This window comes from Castanea sativa, chromosome 11 (genome assembly GCF_040712315.1).
Source record: "Castanea sativa cultivar Marrone di Chiusa Pesio chromosome 11, ASM4071231v1".
NCBI classification, from domain to species: Eukaryota; Viridiplantae; Streptophyta; class Magnoliopsida; order Fagales; family Fagaceae; genus Castanea; species Castanea sativa.
The window spans coordinates 34,108,703-34,127,478 of record NC_134023.1 but is presented as its reverse complement, the minus strand read 5'-3'; the positions used below and the strand labels follow the sequence as shown (position 1 = coordinate 34,127,478).

The 18,776-nt window shown below is 38.5% G+C and overlaps 1 pseudogene; it reads left to right on the top strand.

The window, feature by feature from the left end:
- The first annotated feature begins 4,344 nt into the window (after positions 1-4,344).
- LOC142614566 (mechanosensitive ion channel protein 10-like) lies at positions 4,345-14,429 on the top strand (annotated as a pseudogene).
- The last annotated feature ends 4,347 nt before the right edge of the window (positions 14,430-18,776 follow it).

Here is an 18,776-nt window from a genome sequence, read left to right as displayed (position 1 = left end):
CGTGGGTATTTTTCCTTTGCGCCTCTTAGCGCCCGGCTTACAAAGTACACGGGCTTTTGTACCTTTCCTTCCTCTTTGATGAGGGCTGCACTTACTGCTGCTGATGAGACGGCAAGGTACAGGAACAACTCCTCCCCCGGCGTGGACGGACTAAGCAATGGTGGGGCAGAGAGATATGCTTTTAACTCTTCAAATGCCCTTTGGCATTCGTCTGTCCACTCGAAAGATCTCCTTAATGTTCTGAAGAAGGGAAGACACTTGTCTGTTGCTCTTGATACGAACCTGTTTAGGGCAGCTATCTTCCCTGTCAAGCTTTGCACTTCCTTCACCGTCCTCGGAGGAGAGAGCTCCATAATTGCTTTCACTTTCTCTGGGTTGACTTCAATGCCCTGTTAGGATACCATGAATCCTAAGAATTTCCCAGCAGTAACTCCGAATGTGCATTTGCTTGGATTCAGCTTCATTCTGTACGTCCTTAGAGTGTCGAATGTTTCCTGGAGGTCCCTCAGATGATCGGACACCTTTGCGCTTTTCACCAACATATCATCCACAGACCTGGACATTTCTGCCAATTTGGTGCGCGAACATTTTGTTCATTAATCGTTGATACGTGGCTCCCGCATTCTTGAGCCCGAACGGCATCACCTTGTAGCAGAAAAGCCCCTGGCTTGTCACAAATGATGTTTTCTCTTGATCACCTTTTATCTAATTTGATTTGATTATACCCCGAGAAGGCGTCCATGAAGCTCATCAATTCATGTCTCGCGGTGGAGTCCACTAAGGTGTCAATACGTGGGAGTGGGTAACTATCTTTAGGGCATGCTCTGTTCAAATCCGTGAAGTCAACACACATTCTCCACTTCCCATTTGATTTCTTGACCATTACCACATTTGCCAGCCAATCTGGGTAGTACACCTCTCGTATGAAGTTTGCTTCCCGTAACTTCTGCACTTCCTCTGCTGCTGCTCGATCCCTTTCGGGGGCGAACACGCGCTTCTTTTGCCGAACTGGAGAGAACGAAGGTGACACGTTCAATTTATGGACTATGACTGCCGGATCTATTCCCGGCATGTCGTCATGGCTCCATGCAAACACGTCTTGGTTTTCTTTGAGGAACAGTAGGAGGGCATGTCGAACTGTTTGGTCGACCGAGGTTCCTATCCTGGTGGTTCGGTCGGGCCTCGAATCATCTAGTTGTACCTCGTCCAATTTCTCCACGGGCTCTGCCACTGTTCTCTGTTCTTCGATGTTCATTGCCTGTACATGGTCATCCATCTCCATCATGGCCACGTAACATTCACGTGCAGTCACCTGGTTTCCGCGCAGCTCTCCAACTCCATGTTCAGTGGGAAACTTAATCATCAGATGGTAGGTAGAAGTGATGGCTTTCCATGCGCTGAGAGTGGGTCGTCCGAGTATGGCATTATAGGCCGAAGAGCATTCAACCACTAGAAAGGAAACATCCTTGGTTATTTGTTGTGGGTAATCTCCTGCTGTCACCGCCAATGTGACGGATCCTAAAGGATGGACCCGGGTTCCTCCAAAGCCAACGAGGGGCGTGCATGCCGGGATCAAGCGCTCTTTTGCAATCCCCATCTGCTGGAATGCAGGGTAGTAAAGGATGTCTGCTGAGCTCCCTTGTCCACCAGAACTCGGTGGACGTTGAAGTCTCCTACTTGTATACTAACCACAAGTGCGTCGTCATGGGGGTGGTGAAGGCACCGTGCCTCTTCTTCAGAAAACTCAATGCTGGAGTCGTTCCGTCGTATTCTTTCTAGTGAAGAGTCCGTCGACTGGACACTTTGTACCGTCCATAAATAGGTCTTTCTGGCCTTTTTGGACGACACCGTTGAAGTACTGCCCCCTATTATCATCCGTATGTCTGCTACCGGTGGTCTGGGACGTTCATTTTCCCGTCTAGGATTCTGCTCCTGGGTTTAATCCGTTCTCTCCTTCCTCACGAACCTCTGCAACCTTCCTTTTCTGATAAGGGCTTCGATCTGTTGCTTCAGGTCATAACAGTCCGTTGTATCATGGCCGTGGTCACGATGAAAACGGAAATATCTATCTCTTGGCCTCTTGTTTGGATCTCCCTTCAGCTTGCCCGGGAACGTCAAGCTTCCTTCATCTTTGATTTGCATTAACACTTGGTCGATTGGGGCTGTGAGGGGGGTGAAACTTGTAAACCTCCCCGAAGGTGGTTTGGATCTCCGGTCTTCTCGCCGATCTCTGGTTTTCGCCATTTTTCGACCATTATCTGGTTTCATATCTTCCTGTCTTTCCCTTTTCCTTGGCTTATAGTCGTCTCTTGCCAGCAAAGCATCCTCCGCGTTCATATACTTCGTCGCCCTGTAATATACATCGGACATAGTCTTTGGGTCATTCTTGCAGAGAGAAAATAAGAACTTACCCTCTCGTAACCCGTTCGTGAATGCTGCCACAAGTATCTTGTCATCTGCCTCGTCAATCGAGAGGGATTCCTTGTTGAAGCGGGCTATATAAGACCTCAATGTCTCGTCTTCGCATTGCTTAATACCTAGTATACATGCAATAGACCTCTTGTGTTGATGAATTCCAATAAAATGCGATACAAACTGTGCGCCTAGTTCCTTAAAAGTGCCGATGGAATTAGGCGTCAACCTACTGTACCAATCCCTTGCAGGCCCTTTCAAGGTGGTGAGGAAAGCCCTGCACATGATTTCGTCCGGTACACCCTGAAGATGCATTAGGGTTCTGAAAGACTCCAGGTGATCCAACGGGTCTTTGGATCCGTCATAGTTTTCCACATGGGGCATGCGAAACTTTGCAGGAACGGGGCATGAATTCACCAACGCTGTGAATGGTGAATCCGTTCTATGGACTAGGTCGTCCAAGTTGCTGGATACCCGTCCTCTAAGGGCGTTCATCATCACGTCCATGCGTTCCCTCATCTCCTGCATTTCGGTGGCTATGTGAGTTGGCACAGCGTCTAAGGCAAGTGGTTGATTGGTTTCTTGTCGCTCAGGTCTAGTCGGAGCGTTGCTGCCCTCAGGTCTTTCCGCGTTCCTTCCTTCCGGACTAGCGCCCTCTTGGTCTTCCTATGGTGCACTCGGGTGTGCGGTCCTTTGCCGCAACTGTTCTTCCAAATCATGATTCTGCTTAGTGAGGCGCTCAACCGCCGCCGCAAGCGTTTGGACCTGCCTCTCCAGAGCGGTGGTGCGCGGTTCGTCGCCTTGATTGTTGTTCGTTGCCATCGATCGGGTGAGTGCCATGCAACTCTTTGTCTCAGGAATAGAGCGAGGCTAAAATAATCAGAAAATTTTCTTCCTCCATTCCCCACAGACGGCGCCAACTGATGATGCCGAAAATATCACCAGTGAGTTGCAAGCGCTCCTCCAACCAAAGCTATATCTGCAAAAAGAAAATAATGGACCTAAAAGAGGGCACCGGTGTGGTGCCGGCCAAAAACCCTCCGAAGGTCAAGTTAGAATCTTGTGCCTTTAACTCTAGAGTGCCAGAGTTAAAAATATTATGCGTACCTTCAAATCTAGGGTTTCTGGGGTATTTATATTGGGTGGAATTACCTTTCTTTTAGGATACAACTTCCTTCTCAAGTTCCTTTCCATATAGGAGTCTTCTCAAACGTGTGTCGCAAGAAGTCCAAGTGTGCACGTTTGCGTGGGGATAAAGCAAAAGTTTATCTGAAGCATATCAAATGACATGCCACCTGGAATTTACCATTAATTCATACATGACGGATACTCAGCAACAGTTAACCGTCACAGTCGCGTCCCTTCAAGTTTTAACCGTCTTCATGATCTCCGTCCCTTCAAGTTTTATGGGAATATTCATCTTCTATTTTTTATCCCCTTCACTCAACATACTTTCTAACTGAAGGAATTCAACAATAATTTAGGATAAAAATAAAAATTATAAGCCTTATATTGTAGAGGTGGAACCTATGAAAATGAAGGTGGATGAGCAATGGAGAAGAGAGAAATGTGTAATTCTAAAGAATTACACCAAGTGTAACTTGAATTCATCTATCTATATATAAATATATATATATATATATATATATATATATATATATATATATAGATTATCTCACTCTACGTTAACCTAGATTGATTTTTCTTTCACCGTTAATATCTCCTTAAAGCACTAAAGGTGCGTAATTTATACAAAGTATTGATCAAAAAGCAAAGCACGTGGGAATTGTGTATTGACATTGGTGAAGTATCTGGAAAACATAAAGGCTTAAGAAGGACAAAATATAGGCTCCACCTTTTACGTTTCGTTTGTTCTTTTGTGCTTCTTATTGCCTTGCCTTTAATAATTTTCCTTACTTAACTATATATAAAAAAAAAATACAAACCGTCATCCACACACATCACTCTCACTCGTTCTCTCGGAGGAGAGAGTACTGTTTTTGATAATCAAGGAGGAGAGAGTACTTACTCAGTCATGGAGGTCCAAAAATGCAACACAGACCATGTAGTCCTCAATATAGAACACCCAGATCCCAAGCTCAAACAATCACCCCAGAAAGACTCCAATGATGATCCGCTGTCCCAACCCACAACAAGAACCAAAACACTTAAGCGCTTAAACTTTTCCAAACCAAGATCACGTTTTGAAGAGATCAGCTATCCTCTTTCACCAAGAACAATCCAAGAATCCGAAGAACTCCAATACTTAGACCCCCACGACGACACGTCGTCCACAGATGACGATGACGAAGAGTGGTATGAAAACGATGAAGAAAACGAAGAAGAAGATGAAGCACAAGGCAAGTACAGAAAGAAAAGGAAAAGGAAGATAAATAAGAGAGCTGTGATTGAATGGACATTGTTTCTCATTATAATGACTTGTTTGGTATGTTCTCTCACACAACCTTCTCTTAAATATGAGAAAAAGTGGGGTTTAGAGATATGGAAATGGTGCTTAATGGTCATGGTGGTTTTCTGTGGTCGCCTTTTCTCTGGTTGGGTAGTGGGGTTTCTTGTATTTCTTATTGAAAGAAACTTCATGCTTAGAGAAAAAGTACTATACTTTGTCTATGGTTTGCGTAAGAGTTTCCAAAACTGTGTTTGGCTTGGCCTTGTCTTGGTAGCATGGACGATCATGCTCCCTAAAGTTCACAAACAAAACAAGTTCCTCATGAGGGTGTTTCGAGCTCTTATAGCGGTTCTCATAGCCGCAACAATATGGTTGTTAAAGATAGTGTTTGTAAAAGTCCTTGCTTCATCTTTTCATGTTGCTACGTTCTTTGATCGAATGAAAGAAAGTGTGTTTAATCACTATATATTGGAAACTCTATCTGGGTCTCCATTGGATGAGGAAGAGAGGGACTTGCCTCGTCAAAGATTACAGGCGTCGAAGACAATGCCGGCGAGGCTGAGGGATAATACGTATCCATTCACAAGGTCGACGAAGTATGGGTCGAGGAGGATTGATATGGAGAGACTGAGGAAGCTTAGCTCGGAGGCTAGGCCATCGGCTTGGAGTGTGAAGAAATTGGTGAGTTATGTGAGGTCCTCGGGTTTGTCTACTATTTCAAGGACTGTTGATGATTTTGGCAAGGCTGAGTCTGAGATTAATAGTGAATGGGAGGCTAGGAATTGTGCTCAAAGAGTATTCAAGAACGTTGCAAAGTCTGAAGCCAAGTGAGCTTTCTCACTCTCTAGTTATCAATTTTTTTTATATAGAAAATTTTTAGTGTCCCAATCTCTTGAGTTTGAGTATACTTTTTGTCGCCCAAATAATAAAATCCAAACCACAAAATGATTTTCCAAATATCATATTTTGGGTAGTTTTTCATTATTAATATTAATCTGAATCATGAAATGGACTCTCTTGTCTTCAAGTGAAATTGAGTATCATAATTTGGGTAGAAGTTCCTTTGTTGATGTTGTTTGATGCCTAGGAAACCACTGGACCCCAACCTTTCTCTAGCCATCATGCTTCTTTTTCTTCTCTCTCATTTTTTATTTTATTTTTATATAGCTATCGTTCATTACACGCTGGTGGTTGATCGTGCTATTGCATACACATCATATTACTCATTACCTGTCCATCCCCACTTGTGGTTCTCGTGATTCTCATCTGACAAATATGCAAAGGTGGTGATTGCTCTTTTTTTTTTTTTTTTTTTAATGATGAGTAGAGGGACTGAGGGAGTGATCGCTCATTGACACATTAAGGACACGTAACACACGTTACTCATATTACTACATGGCCCCAAGAAAGAAGAAAGTGATTGCTATAGGACATTCTTTTATTTAAGTAATGTTATTCCTTGACTAGGTAAGATTCAAATCTACCTCCACTCCAACCATATGGTCCCTCCCTACACCTCTTTTAAATTCTCTGCCAGAGTACTCTGTAGGGGCTTCTTGTACACCCAACCTGCTCTAGTACTGGTTTTCATTAAGATAATAAAATTGAAAAAATTAATACCGATTTTGGACTTTCTCAACAAGAATTTGATAGGATATTTCATTGGTGGTGGTCTCTGGTCATGGACTCATGTCAGTAAGGGGTGTGAATCCGGTGTCAGCATGTGAGCCTCACATTTGTGCCCCCCAACCCGAACATGGATTTATATTTTGGTCTTTTGAGGAAAACGATTTATTTATTCAATGCACTAGCTGGAAGGGTTGAGCTTGGGCCAACAATAACATGCCTTCGGGCATGGGGCATGGGTTCAAGTTCCCCACTAGCAGTACATTGTGGCTCCTTATATTCCACTTGAAATTTTTTTTCCCTTAATTCCTTAGCAACTGTGGTGTGGGGTGTTAGCCTGAGAGCAATTAAATAAATTGTTCCAAAATAGTGTTAGAGCATCCACATCAGTGGATGTAAAAGTTTCTAAAATAAACATAACTACTAATTTTACACATTTTGAGCAAAAAAACACCCACATCAGTGGGTTTAAAAATGTCTAAAATTTTGTAAATCCATTCCCGAGCTACAGTAATCGTGTATATTAACATGGTTACTGTAGCTCGTTATCCCATTATTTTATCATTTCCGTTCGCTCCTTTTTTTCTCTCTGATTTCCGTGCTCAACAAACCTAGCTAAAACTCAACTCCTCATCCTCTTCTTTTTTCTCAAATGCACACAAACACAAACAGATTCACACAGAAAATCAACACAGACACACTTGCTCAAAAAAAAAAAAAAACATAGATACACAAACACAAATCGGTGCTTGATTGGAGCTTGATCGGTGCTTGACTGGATCGGAGCTCAGATCGGAGCTCGGAGCTTGTGGATCGGAGCGGATTAGAGCTAGGGAGAGTAGATCGGAGCTCGGATTGGAGCTAGGGAGAGTAGATCGGAGCGTATCAGAGTGGATCAGAGCTCGGAGCGAGTAGATCAGAGCGTATCGGAGTGGATCGGAGCTCAGAGCGAGTGGATCGGGGCGGATCAGAGAGTTGATCGAGAGGGAGAGTTGATCTGAAATGGGTAGAGAGAGAGAGAGAGAGAGAGAGAGAGAGAGAGAGAGAGTGAAAGAGAAATGAAGAGAAGGAGAGAGAGCGAATCAAAAATGAAGAGAAGGAGAGAGAGAGAGAGAAATGAATCAGAAATGAAGAGGCGCGCGTATATAGTCTGGTAGTTGAGAAAAATAATAAAAAAGTGAGGAAAATGATTATTTAATTAATAGAGGTGGTAGGATAGATGAACTGATGTGGATGTTTTATAATAGTAAATGTGTAAAATCTTAAAAGTAAGTTTTTTGTGTAAAATAGATAGAATCTTTTATACAAGTTGATATGGTTGCTCTTACACACTCAGGAAAAAAAGTCACACGGGTTGGTTCTTCTAACAATAAGGAAAAAAAAAAGAAAAGAAAAGAAAGAATGCTGGGTTGAAAAGTAATGTATTTTCTTTTGTTTTTTAGTACCTCTGTCATTCTGTCAAAGTTGTGCTAGCTAGCAATATTTTTCAAATGCTTGAGTAAAGGAGATTGTCCTTTGCAATGCATTCACAGCTACCCTTTAACAATTTAACAGTATCTTTTGTCCCCAGCGTGTAGATCTTGCTCCAGTGGTCGGTACTGACCACTGACCACTGACCACTGACCACTGGTCCTCTTCCCCTATGGTTGCCTACTTTTTACAAGTGAAAGCCAAGTCACTTTTGTTGAGCCAAAGAAACAAAAATAAAGAGAGCCAGCCCACTATGAATGGCTGAGCAGTCTTCAATCAATATATTCACACCACATATAGGGTTTTAATTCACTCCATGGAAAATGTACTATCATTGTATGATTGAAATGCAATATGGCTAAATTTGTGAAACTATGTTGATTATTTTGTTCTTTATTTTTAACATCTTTTTTTTTTTTGGTTAATCAAGCTGATAATATTAAACTAAGCAACAGCCATCACGTTACAAAAGAGCTCAGCTTTATCAAAAGCTAGCAAATCAACCACCATAGGCGGTGGTTCATACAACAAAAGAAAAACATCAGATTGTGTTGCTCCCATGTTAACAAGCTTGTTAGCACACCTATTAGCTTCCCTCAAGATATGGGTCACTGTGCAGCTAGGGAAGGTGTTGATCAGGTTCCTGCAGTCATTCAAAAGGGGTTCTAGCATGAGATTATTAGATGAGGGGTTATTAAGCAAGTGCACAAGCAAGTCAGCATCTAGCTCTATATTAACATTAACAATATCTAATTGCTGAGCAAGTAGGAGGCCATCTTTGAGGGCCCAAAGCTCAGCCAAAACACAAGACATACTCCCAAGTTTCCTTACAAAACCAGCCACCCAATCACCATTTCTGTCCCGCAGCACACCTTCTCCCCCTGCCTGAATCGGGTTACCAAAGACAGCACCATCAGTATTAAGCTTCGTCCAACCTGTCAAAGGCTTCTTCCAACTAATCTGAACTTGCATTCTAGGCGGTTTGTTAGAGCAGTCTGGTACTAGAGCAAAAAACTCAGCACCCTTTTTAATGCTTAGCACATGAATATTGTGCTCCTTTCTTCCTGTCTTATATATAAACCAATTCCTATGCAGCCAAATCTGCCAAATAGCTTGGGGAAACACATACTTCCAAGGTATACGCAGTTGAGACAAAAACTCATGGGATTCACAATTTTTTTTAAGCCAATCCACCAATGGGTTGCCGTAGAAGTCATGCCTAGTATCATTAACACCCAAGTTCCTCCACACTTCCTTAGCCACACTACAATCACGCAAAACATGGGCAATAGACTCTGTACAAACTCCACACAGATCACAAGTATTGTCTAGATTAAAACCCCTTGAACCCAGCACTTCCTTTGTAGGGATGCTGGAGTGGAAGCAAAGCCAAAGGAAGAATTTGATTCTAGGAGAGGTTTTGGCCTTCCAAACCCAAGATTTTTGAGTGGACAGGTTCAAGGGGTTTAAACCGTATGAAGATTGAAACTTCCATCCTTAGAGAAGCCCCAAATGAGAATATCATCTTGGAGGGGATTGGCAGCATGAGGCACTCCTTGAATTTTCTTGAGAATTGATTCAGGAAAGACAAAGGAAGAGTCAAGCACATTTGCAAGAAACTCTTTAGCTGATTTCTTCCCTTCCCCTTCCAACAGAGGACCTTGTATAAGCTTCCTAAGAGGGCCTGAGGCAAGCCAAAAATCATCCCAGGCACTCACGGCTTCCCCATTAGAGATAGACCACTTTAACCCTTTATTGAAGATAACACCCCCAACTTTGCAAGCTGCCCAGGTACATGAGGCAGGCAGTTTCCTTCCCTTTTCACCTAACCTGGCAGGGGTAAGGTATTTAGAGGTAAGCATAAGAGCCCAAGGAGCCTCCGGGCTCGATGCAATCCTCCAACAAAGCTTAGCAAGAATGGCTGCGTTCCTAGCTTGCATCTGAAAGATGCCAAGACCTCCATGACTAGTTGGGGTAGTAACTTTATCCCACCTACCTAAGCGGAGCTTCCTTTTCTCTTCCGTGGAACCCCAAAGAAAATCTCTGGTAAGCTTATCAACTCTATCACAGACTTTTGTGGGTAACTTGCAACACTGCATAGTATATTCAGCAATGGGGGTGACAGCAGGCTTAATAAGAACCAGCCTTCTAGCAGGTGAGAGACATTTAGCCTTCCAACCAGCCAGTTTAGCGTGGACTTTATCAACCACTGACTGAAATTGATTCCTAAATCTGCCTTTGTGCTTGAATGGAAAACCTAAATACTTCCCTAGGTTATTGGTTTTGTGAATACCTAGTTGTTGAGCCATGTTAGCACAATCGTCCTCTGAAACATTCGGAGAGAAGAAGATTTTGGACTTCACTTTGCTGATTTTCTGACCTGAGAGAGAGCAGAATTCCTCCAAAACATCTGAAATAGTCTCACAATTTTCCGGATTAGCTTTTGCAAACAACAAAAGATCATCTGCAAAGAACATATAGGAAAATCTTGGACCATTCCTAGAAGCTTTAACCTTATCCCAGACTCCCTCATCACACTTCTTATTAATAAGAGCACTAAGAAGTTCCATACCTCTTGAAGGTTCAAATTCCTCAAGTTGCTCACCATTAAACAGAAGGAAGATAGAAGTGGAGGAAATGCAGCTAAGAATAAGCTTCATAGTGGCATTCTGAAATCCAAGGCTGCAAAGAACATTCCTCACAAAGCTCCATTCCATACGATCATAAGCTTTCTCTAAATCAATCTTAATGATCATATATCCAGTTTTACCTTTCTTCTTTTCTAGAGTATAGAGCAATTCCTGGGCCACTATAAAGTTATCAGTTCCTCTTCCACCAGCAACAAAGGCTGTTTGAGAGGGGGAAACAAGCTTTGGCATGAGATGCTTCATCCTTAGGACAAGGATTTTAGACACAACCTTGTAAATAGTGTTGCAAAGACTTATAGGTCGAAAGTGGCCAATATTTTCAAGACCCAATTGCTTGGGGATCAAAGTAATAAGAGTTTTATTAAGCTGAGTGGGGATTTTCCTACTCTGAAAAATTCTCTTAACTTCAAACTTCGCCGAGTCATCCACCACCATCCAAAATCTTTGAAAGAATCTAGCATGAATCCCATCAAGACCAGGAGCTTTGAAAGCTTTCATAGAATTCAGAGCATAAAGAATTTCAACATCTGAAGGGGGGTTAGAGAGATTAAGAGCTTCAGAGCAAGACAAGGAGTTATCAAAGGGGGGGGGGGGGGGAGTGGTCTCCTATTCTATCACAATCAATCTGCTCCAAGGAGTAGAGTTTTCTAAACCCATCAACAAAAATCATGTTAACTCTCTTTAGATCAGTAACCCAATTCCCATTTGGGTCATTAATGCCCAAATCCGATTATTGCTTCTTCTAAGATTTGATTTCCAGGCAAACGCCACGTGGAAAAAGTGCTAAGTCAGACTTGATCAGAACATGAAAATCAACCTTCAAAGACTCAATTTTTAGGCCTAAAATCGAGTCTTTTAAACTCGAGATGTTAATAAAAAATATAGTTTTGTAACAGTACTTACTAATTATATTATTTAGCAAACAGGGTTAATTCCCAATTTTGGCCAAGATCGGTGACCCGTTCTTTGCTCTCTCTCTCTCTCTCTCTTTGTAGCATTTTGGATTGTGAAAGGGAAGATTGGTGACCTAAAGTTAAAGTCAGAGCCACCGCCAACACCTTACTGCTACTCTCTCAGATCAACTCAGTACCCCTCTCTCTCTCTCAGATCAATTTCATTTCTTTCTCTCTGTTTGTCTCTTGATCTCTTTCTCCATTCTTCTCTCGATCTCTCTCAATCATGGTGATGGTGGTCGATCAGTGAGTGTGACCCATGGCCGATGCTCACTGTTAACTGGGTGGTCGATTGGCGAGGGTGTTGTGTTTGCTTTGGGGTTTGTTTGTGCGTTATGGGTTGATTTGTTCAAATATTGAGGTTTGGTGGTTGTTGAAATATTGGGTTGATTTGTTGAAATATGATGGTGGATTTGAGAGAGAGATCGACGTCTTGAGACTGGTTTGTTAATTTGTTGAAATATGATGGCTATTGAAATTTTCCGTTCACCAATTATGATTTTAGGGGAAGGGGCGATCCCCTTACATTTTTTTTTTACAATTTTTTTTATTTTATTTTCTTTTAGTTACGAATTAAAAAAAAAAAAAAACGGAGGAGTAATTGATACCTAACAAAATACTCCATTGGCAAAAATTAAAACTTAGAGGACTGAAATGACAAAACTGAAATTAGAGGACTGAAATGACAAAAGTTAAAAGTTAGAGGGTCAGTTTTGAATTTTTGCCTAATAACTTCTATAGAGACGTTTGAATGCTGATCTGGAGAGGCAGAGAAATGTTCCAAGTTTAATATTATTGTTTGTGAAAACATGAAAAAAAAAAAAAAAAAAATTCCCTTCCTTTGTGTAAGTATTAATTATGTTCTACAATGTTTATGCTACAATTCAGTAATTCTCCTTTTTGCATGTTTATTCATCAGTTTTTCTTGTCTATTACAGATATATAGACGAGGAAGATTTACTAAAGTTTTTGAAGAGTGAGGAGGTTCACACTATATTTCCTCTGTTTGAAGGAGCATTGGAAACTGGAAGAATCACAAAATCTTCATTCAGAAACTGGGTCGTAAGCTTCAAAATAATAATCCTGACATATATCAAGTTAACACTTTTTCCAATTTATAATATTTATCAATAAGCGTTTGCTTGCCCTGCTGGCTCCTTTGTTTACCTAGTGAAGACAACCATAGCTTCGAATTACGATCTGCTCCTATATTAGATTAGACATTAGAGAACATGGATGGACCAATTCAATTTAAACTTAGTTGTACTACAGAAGTAGCCACAATATTTTGTGGATTATTGTTTTAGTGTTATACCCGCGATTTTAATGTTTCAATCTAGTATTTGCTCTAAAACCACTACAATGCAAATTTAGCTTTATTTATTAACTATGGCTTTTTAAGAAAATGAATGAATTCTAATTGCTTTTTTTACTATACATTTGTTTTTCTAGCTAGGCAGAAGAAATTACTCTTGAAATATTTTGCTAAGCATCTGACACTGTCAGGTCCATGCCTATGTTGAATGTAAAGCTTTAGCTCATTCCCTGAATGATACCAAGACGGCTGTCAATCAACTTCACAAGCTGGCAAGCGCGATTGTGACTGTGATTATAACTGTGGTGTCCCTTCTGGTAATGGGTTTGGCCACAACTAAGGTGATCTTTGTAGTTACATCTCAGCTATTGCTTGTGGGATTCATGTTCCAAAACATGTGCAAAACCATGTTTGAGTCCATCATTCTTGTGTTTGTGATGCACCCTTTTGACGTTGGTGATCGTTGTGTGATTGATGGCATACAGGTAAAAAAAATGATTAGAAAGCATACTTTATTGTTAAAATGGAAGTACGACTAATACTATTTAATATCATTATTATCACTATGATTAATTATTTTCTATGCAGATGATTGTTGAAGAGATGAATATATTGACAACAGTCTTCCTACGGTATGATAATGAGAAATATATTACCCAAACTCTGTTCTTCTTACGAAACCAATCAGCAATTTCAGAAGAAGTCCGGACATGGCCGATTTTATTGACTTCACCATTGATGTGTCTACTCATATTGATGATATTAATGCCCTGAAGAAGGCTATACAAGCGTAAGTGATTTATTGCATCTACCTTCACCAAATTGTTTTCTGCAATCACGAGTGCTTTGCTAAGCAAGGGGAAAAAATCACAAAAGTTACAAACTAGGCTAAAGGATATAAAAAATGTGTTACAAATGAACAAAATATAAAATAAAGTAAAATAAAAACCCAAAATTCTATAAAAAAAAATTTAGTGAAGTGAAAAATTCTGAAGCTTGAACTATGACAACAACCTATTTTTCCATGTGCTGACATTCAAGTTCATTGAGTTTATTTGGCCCTTGAGAATGCTGAGTGCTTAATCTTTTCAATATGTATTTATTGTTCATAATCATAGTTTTTACAAGAGTGATTTATATCTGTGAAAAATGTTATTATTGGATGCAGATACCTTGAAAGTAAGCCGAAGCATTGGAGCCCGAAACATGCTGTGATAGTGAAGGAGATTGAGAATGTAGACAAGATGAAGATGGCTCTTTGTGTTCAACACACCATGAACCATCAAAATTATGGGGAAAAGAACAGTCGAAGATCAGAGCTAGTCTTGGAATTAAAAAAGATTTTTGAAAACCTTGGCATAAAATACAACTTTCTTCCTCAACAGGTATATGTCACACGATTCAACGTGACCAATGGGGGAATGGCAATTCCATCTTAAACATATGCTCGAGTCAGTGTTCTCTTGTATCTCTCTCTCTCTGCTGAAAATCATGGATGGGTTTGTATTATGATTGGTTCACTACTTTTTTCACTCCCACCACCAACTTGCTAAAAGAAGATATAAAGGTATTTGTGCAGTGTTGTCGTATGGATTTTCGATGAGAAATGATACATTATAAATGTGACATCAATATATATATATATATATATAAAAGCAGAGACCTCATGCGAAAATGACCAAATAATTTATTAAATTTCTATATAGTCTTTTTAACCTTTTTTAAATTAAATTTTTTAACTGTAACTCAATAATTTATAGTAATTTATTTTTACTATCACATATATGGCCTAAGGTTGACAATGACCAAACAATTGTAATCTTCTAAAAAAAATAACCACGTTGTCAAAGTAGATGAAAAGACTAAGCCCATAAATATTGACCCAAATATGAATTTTCCACCATGTAGCTGAAAGGCAACAACCTTTGACCCACCCCAACTTTCAACCCTTGCCAACGTATACCTCAAAAGATAACCCATGTTGAACACCCCACCAACGTGTAGCTCAAAGGCTACAATCTGAATTCCCACCAAAGTGTACCTCAAATGTTAACCCACGCCAACTCTTAACACTCCACCAACGTGTAGCTCAAAGGCTACAATCTGAATTCCCCACCAACGTGTAGCTCAAAGGTTAATTCACGCCAAGGCTGACCCACCCCACAGTTCAGTAGATGAAAGCTTAAATATTTACACACAAACCCTCTTCTTCCTTCCCACTTGTAGATGAAACCCAGCCAAGAATTTCAATCACAACGAACCTCTGTGTCTATATACAAAAACTCTTAAACTTCTAAGAAAACAATGGTTTCCATTCCAACTCAATGATTATTTGTACAAACACTCTGCAACTTCTAAACTCTTTAACTTTTAAAAAAAACAACGGTTTTCACTCCGACTCGGTGATTATTTGAAGACATAAATGTAGGAGCTTAAAAGATTTCAGCATTTAGTATTTTGGACTTCAATGCAACCACTTCCAACCAGTTATACAATGCAGTTAACACCAGGTAAATGCCACCTGATTTATGAAATTGAAGAGTTAGTTTCATTTAATGTCTGTTTTGCATGTTGTAAAATCTGTTCTTTTATATATTTCCGTCTCCTTATGTCTCAAAACTTATGCCACTATAATTTATCACAATTCATTTCAGAGACGTATGTTTACTTTCTTAATTTTATGTTCCTCTTCAATAGTTTGTTTATTAATTTATTTTTGAAGCCCAAAATACTATGTTCGTTGTTATGCCACTATAATCTTACATCTCATTTCACATTTGTTGTTAATTTCATGTTTCTCTTCAATAGTTTGTTTATTGATTTGTTGTTTATTTAGTTTAGCCATCTTTGAAAACTATTTATAATTCAATAGTTGTTAACCCACATAACAATATTGATTTGTTTGTTGAACCAAAAAAAAAAAAAAAAAACACAAATAAAACAAAACAAATGAAGTATTTACAATTAATTTCAAATTCTTTTTCAAAAACCACGAGGTCCCTTAACAGTTTTGAGTAGAGGAATTTATTGGGGGAAATGGAGGCTGCAAGACTTGCATGCCAAAGAAGGCGTATGATCATGTACAAGAAAAGGATGGCCAAGATGCATTCCACAAACATAGTGTCATCAAAGAAATTTGGAGGTGGAAGCCATAGGAGTAAAAAGCATAAAGACATAGCAATGATCCATGATACAGATAGTTGTAAGCGAGCAAGACTTAACAGGTGAATGGTACTCAACCTTAACTATACTCGGGAAAGTAGTTCAAATGCTCAATGCTTGCAGCAATTGACCCCTTCAGTTATAAATGTTTTTTCTCACTTGGTTGTTGGGCTTAGTGGCGATGTTGCTACAACAACTACTGTGAAAGAATTTGGGATACATTTGCCTACAAATGCCAGTGCCTTGGATAAGCATCTGCCTACAACTGAGCTTATAGGTACTAATTTCATAATTTGGAATAATTGTAATGATATACTAATTAGCTTGGTTGGAGTATTTCTTTGGTTGTCACTTGCCTAAAAGTTCGTTGAAAATTACATAGTTGCTCAGATTTTTGATGCACCTTCAAATGAGAAAAAGGTATGGAACAAAAAAAAAAAAAAAAACACAAGCTAGTATGCTATATTATTTCTTTCTCTAAACTATACTGATGTGCTCAAACTTAATATGAATGCAAATACCTATGCAAAATCTTAGTGACAACAAATCTGCTAGCACAAACTTTGTAAGATCCAGCCAAGAATCTTTCAGTGCCATTTCATCAATGATCAACATAAATGATGTAACATAAGGAGAAAATGATAAAAGCTCACAAATTGAACAAATAAGGACAGACTAAACTTCAAATGTTAAAGATGAAGAAACAAATGATGATAACATACCCTTCAATATGCTCTACAAGCATCGACATACTTCAAAAAACAAAGCATTCAAGAAACAAAAAAACAAAATTTCGCAATAAAGCTCTTTATTACATCACAAAATAAATAACAATAATATGGAATGAATTGTCATGCTTTTATCAACTTTTATAAAGCTCTTTATTACATCACAAAATAAATATCAATAATATGGAATGTTACCATGCTTTTATCAACTTTTATTGTACAGTATTACTCTAAAGTTGATTCTTTTTTGTTGATTACTTCAACAAAATATTTATAATGAATATGTGTTTGCAATTTATAATTGTTACTTCTTATGATAAACTCAATACTAACAAAGTTTTATAACAAATATGTTATAATATATGTACAACATTCTTCATAAAAAATTGCATAAACTATTACGACATTATCCGTGCATCGCACGGGCAACTTACTAGTTGTTCTTTAATTGCAATATCCTGAAAATTTCACACTTTGACTGACATAAGTAGCGCTTGACATTTGCTATTAATTGTGTGATATGTATGTAAGAATGTATCCTGTTTTGTCTTGGAATGAAAACTTTAATGCAACCTTTAACTTTTTATTATTTTTTTATAGAAATAATTATAACATGCTGCTAACCCACAGCTCGAACCCTTCCTCTCCTAGACCCCCAAGCACTTTGTACATGAGGATGTGCTAATTCAGCTACAAGGCCTTTAGCAATGCTGCCTTTAACTTGGTTATTAGTAATTTAGTCAATCTTTTGAGCAACTACTTGCTTATAAATTTCTAAATTACATAGAAAGTTAAACCACTCTAATTGTTCTTGCGATTAGTCTCCATTAACAATTCAAGGCATTTCCCATATTATATTTTACACATGTATCTTGACTGAATTTGAAGTGCCCAATTGTTTGTATGGAAGCGAGTGGAGGACTTGAGAGGTTATTAGTGAAAGTAATATGAGCAATTATCTTCCCTTGTAAATCCATTTTTTAATTCCTCTAAAATTGGCAGGAATCAAAGGAAATGCAATATTTTTTAAAAAATTACATTTTAAACCCTATAAATTAGGAGTGTAACAAACTAAACCTTGTAGTTTCAAAATAAACAAATTAAACCATTGAAGTTTCAAAAATTAATAAATTAAATTTTAAAGTAACAAATTAAACTATGAGGTTCGAAAATGTAACAAATTAAACTCTCAGCTTATATTAAACTCCAAATAAAATATCCTTCCATTTTAGTGGATTGAGGTTCAATTTATTAATTTTGTATACTTTAAGATTTAATTCGTTGTTTTTGAAATTAAAAGGTTTAATTTGTTACTTTTTAAAACCTTAGAGATTTTACTTTTAAAATTGTTACTTTTAAAATGAATGGGTTTAATTTGTAATACCATTAAAGAATAGGTTTTACAATGAAATTTTCCAATATATTTTAATAAACAATAGGCTTTACTGTCTATACCCTATTTTTATTAAGTAAAAAACAAGCATATTAGTAATGTTGTTATAAACTGATTCATTTTAATTAAATTCCCAAACAAATTTACATTTTCATTCCATTCTTTTTGTTTCAAACTCCAAATAAGAGAGGTAATTAGTTTATTTATTTCCATTCCGTTCTTTTAATTTACATGTATTATATTCTATTAGATTCATTTATAAAACCCCAAACAAATACAAATATGGCACAAAAATACAAGCCTACCAAAAAAAAAACAAAAATGACAAAACTTACTTTAGTGGTGCGCAGACCAAGTACATTTGGCACCAGACCCTGTAAGTTGCGCAAACCTTAATAGAAAGACAGGATATGAGTAACATGTAAAATACGCCCATTTTAGTATGCTTAGTTACTGATCCTTATCCAATTTAACCTAATCTAATCAGGTCGAACCAATACCCGACTAGACTCCTTCATCAAGCCTTTAGTATAAAATTTTAAACTCAATTTTAATCGACTCATTACATTTTTGTACTAAAGTTATATTAAATCTTCTATATTGTAGGTAAAAATAATAGTGACATTACTTGTCAACTTTGTGGGCAATTTTCAAATATA